Below are 4,648 nucleotides of genomic sequence, written 5' to 3'. Positions count from 1 at the left end.
TTCCTTCCCCTGGCTCAAAGGTTCTTGAGTGGAGAGGGACACCGTTGAGTTCCCTGTTCACTGGTTTTCACCTTACTTGCTTTGGGTGGGTGAGGCTTCAAAATGCATCTATAACCACACAACCAATTGGGGTCTGTTTTGGAATAAGGTGGACATGCTGGGGCTGGGTTTCCCCCCTCATCTCAGGTTATTGGTCAGAGTCTCCCCACCTGCACACAGGGAAGGAAAAGCATTTCTAACCCACCGATTCTACAAACCGGGATGAACTACGACAGCATACGTGGTTTGTTTATGTATATATTTGTCTGTATAATCAGGTTTAAGAACATCCTCACAGTGTAAGTGCTCCAGAAATCCTGATGCAAGTGGCTGCAGAGCCAGGAACCTCACCACAGAGACTCTTGAAGGGAGTTCTGTTTGACACCCACCTGGAAGGGGAGCCACCTAAGCCTGCGGTTTCTCGGGTCTCTTTTGAAGCTGGGAGAGGGAGGAGGAAAGAGGAGTCTTGTCAGCTGAGATGTACAAAAACGCAGCCTGTAAAGATATTCGCTGCAATTAAAAATGTTGCCTCTCAGGACTTTCCTGGTGGTTCAGTGGCTAAGGATCCACACTCCCAATCTAGGGCATCCAGGTTCTATCCCTCACCAGGGAACTAGATCCCACATGCCGCAACTAAGAGTTCACAAAAGATCCTGCCTGCTGCAACTAAGACCCAGCACAGTCAAATAAATAAATGTATATTGTTTAATGTGGCCTCCCTTCTCCTGCAATCTCAAAGCCTCACACACTTTTTGCCACAAAATCTGCTTCATGAACCCAGAAAATCCCCAGCCTGTCCCCCTTGTCCTGTCAACCTGGGACTTTATTTCAACCAAGTGGTTATGTTAATTCTTCCAGGAAAACCAACTCAATGAGCACCAGCATTATGCTGGCCTGACAAAGGATGCCTGCTGACTCTGTCTTGGAGAAAATGTCATGGAGCAAAGTCTGCCCACAGAGGGAAAGAGAAACATGCAGGGCCCCGTCCGGGGTGCACCCGCTGTCCTTCAGTGAATCCTGTGATATGCCATCACCTCCAGGGCCCTCCAGTACAGAAATGCTCCTGGATGACTTCCTTCACTGCAGAGAGATTCTCCCGTCCGACTCATAGCAGATAGTCGTCATTCATGTTGAGAAGTAATCACACCCCAGGAATGGCCTCAGACCCACTCTCTGAGGTCCTGATTGAAGGGCTGTCATATCAGGTGAGCAGCTGTCCTCGCCAGTTGCACTAACTCCACCCGCCTCTCTCACCTCTGAGCCTAAACCTTGCCTGAGATCCCCACGCTCTGTCACAGACCATTTAACGACACAATTAATGTCTGCCAGCCTAGAGCCTGGCGAGCTCCAGATGCTTGTTGAATGAATGGATGAATGAATGTATTGGTTAATATCCAAAACCTTGTATCAGTATATGCATCTTACCCCCAAACCAAAGCCACTTCTATGTAACAAATAAAATTATCATGATACCTATGTAAGGGAAAGAGACTAAAAATAATGACTCTTTGTCATTAAAAGGAAAGCAAGAAAGTAAGAGCACATAAGAAATAAAAATGATTTATCTTCTGCCCAATCACTGAGAATGCTAACCCTCAAATCTTAAGACTTTAACCCAGGGATTTACATTTACCTGGAATAATAAGAGATGTATTATACACAATGTATGAGAGAGGCGTGTTTTGCCACATCCCTAGCCAGCCTTCTCTCTGTTATTCCACAGCCAAAGTTCTCTGTACCCTGTAAACTCACCACTTCCTACAGCCACCAGGGGTCCTCCAGGTCAGCAGAGATCCCAAGTGAGGAAAGGCAGAATCCGGAGAACAAGGAAAGCGATGCAAATGGAACCAGAGATGCCAAGAAAGACCATGCAAAACAGAGGGAGAGAGCAGAGCTCTGGGGAACCAGAGGTGTGGGAGTGGACAGGAGATTTTGGAGGGAGCTTTGGGGAGCAGAGGCAAGGTGAGTTTTCCATGTGTAGTTTGAGACATTGGAAAGGATCTCCTTAGTTACTTTTCAATGATGTCAGAAACAAGTGGAATTCCTTTTCTTTTCTTTTTTTAAAATATTTATTTATTTGCCTGCGCCGGGTCAGGTTTCCCTGATAGTTCAGTCAGTAAAGAATCCTCTTGTGATGCAGAAGACCTGGGTTTGGAGAATCCCCAGGAGAAGGGAATGGCAACCCACTCCAGTATTTTTGCCTGGGGAATCCCCATGGACAGAGGAACCTGGCAGGCTACAGTCCATGGGGTCACAAACACGACTTAGTGACTAAAACCACCACCACCACATGCCGGGTCTTCTTTGCAGTATGCTAGACCCTCGATCATTGCAGCATGTGGGATCTTTTTAGTTGAACTCTTAGTTGCAGCATGTGGAATCTAGTTCCCTGACCAGTGATCGACCCCTGGTCTCCTACATCGGGAGCATAGAGCCTTAGCTACTGGGCCACCAGTGAAGTCCCCTCCTTTTCAATTATTATTGCCTACAAGCAGTGGTTCTTTGAAGGATAGTCTGTGCCCACAGGATACTGGATTACAGATGGCTTTCATATGGAGTAGAGAGCTTTCATCCAGGATTTTTAGGCCTAAAGTTCACATCTAGCTGCACCTGGATTAAAATCATCCTTTTAGATCCTAATGCAGGGCACATCATCACTGCTCCCCATCCATAGTGTGAAGCATCTGGGTCCAACCAGGCACAAACATTTTCATTCTCATGCTTCAGTGGCAAAGGCAGAGAGGTATTGTAGACGTAATACTGGGTGTGCAATTACAACTGTGGAGACATTGTCAAAGTTAGAAATTCATGTTGAAAGCAGAAAGCTAGATTTACACAGCATTTTGTCAGTTCACTAAATCCCAATAAAAATTTCAAAGAGATCGTCCTGGTGGCATTACAAACTTAAAATGGACACTCCTCAACTCTCAGGCAAACAAGCAGTTTGAACACCTGCATATAATTTCACTGCTTGACAGAGCCATTAAAATGACAATGAAGGGATTTTTTAAATGATGGGAAAACAAAGAGGGAACAAGAAATGTTGGGAAGCTCTACAAGTGACGGGGTGGTGGCTGCCTCTATAGGCACACACACACATACACACACACATACACACACACACACACACACACACACATGGAGGATCCTGGCCAGCACTGGGGAAGCAGAAACCAACTGGTTTTAGCCGGGAATCCTGAAGACCTGAGAACTGGCAGCTCCAGAAACCCCTTGAGGTGGACACGCAGCACCCATGAGGACTGGGATCTGTACATGAAACCAACCCTAGATTCCCTTCCCTGGCAGCTCATACTGTAAAGAATCTGCCTGCACTGCGCCTGCAGGAGACACTGGCTTGATCCCTGGGTTCTGAAGATCCTGTGGAGAAGGGAATAGCAACCCACTCCAGTATTTTTGCCTGGAGAATTCCATGGACAGAGGAGCCTGGCAGGCTACAGTTCATGGGGCCACAGAGTCAGACAAGACTGAGGGACTAACACAACAGGTTACCTCTGCACCCTGTTACCCTGGGTGTCCCACCTCACTCAGAGGTGGCTGGTGGTCTTTCACAGTGGGAGAGACACAGTTGAAGGCGGGGTGCTGAAGTGAACTCCAGGAAATCATGGGAAAATGTGTTCTCCCTGCCAGCCCCCAGTCCTCTCCTGCCAGTGGGGATGGGAGGGTGTTACCTGATCAATGTGACCAGCCCAGGAAGAAAGTCTCACGGCAAAACGGCCCAGGAAGATCACTCTAAAGGGAACTCAAAGTTAGCAAGCCCACTGGGGTTCCATCTGGTCCCCCCAAACCCCATCAGTGTCCTGTGAAGAGACAGGAAGATCCTGCTTTCATGGAACTAGACCAAAACACTATGAGAGAAGAAGAGAAAGGAAGGGAGGACAGAAAGACTCAGAAAACAAGCGTGATGTGAGTATGGTATGTGTGTTTGTGGTGTGTGTGGTGTGAATGTAGTGTGTGTACGTGTGTGTGGTGTTGCCTGTGTGTGGCATGTGTCTGTAGTATGTGGTGTTTGCATGTGATTTGTGTGTGGTGTGTAGTGTGTGTGTCTGTGGTGTATATGTGGTGTGCTTTTTGTGTGTGTAGTGTTTGTGTGCTGTTTATGGTGAGTGTGTGGTATGTCTGTGTGATGTGTAGTATGTGCATGTGGTGTGGTATAGTATGTGTGATATTGTGCATAACTGGTGCACATGTGATGTGCGGTGTGTATCTGTGTGTGTAGTGTGTGATGTTTGTATGTGGTATGTATCCATGTAAGGTGTATGTATAGTGTGTGATGTATATGTGGTGTGCTGTGTGTTGTGTGTGTGTCCACATGTTCTTCCAGAGGCTGTCCCACACAAACACATAATAAGCAACATCTTTCTCAAGTGAAATTGCTGTGGAGACCTCCTGGGATTTGCACATGGTTCTGGATTCCCCAGCCTGCAGCTAATACTTCCTGCTTATTGGGCAGCCTGGGTGTGAGAAAAGATGCCACAATTATAGGCTCAGTATAAATGATTTCAAAAAATTTAGTAGACAGACACCTGGTAGAGCAGTGCTTCCGTAAAATCAGCATACACAGAGAGACCCAGGAGTTTCGATGGAATGC

The sequence above is a fragment of the Ovis canadensis genome, chromosome 2 (genome assembly GCF_042477335.2).
Source record: "Ovis canadensis isolate MfBH-ARS-UI-01 breed Bighorn chromosome 2, ARS-UI_OviCan_v2, whole genome shotgun sequence".
Taxonomy (NCBI): Eukaryota; Metazoa; Chordata; class Mammalia; order Artiodactyla; family Bovidae; genus Ovis; species Ovis canadensis.
This window is presented reverse-complemented; position numbering follows the sequence as displayed.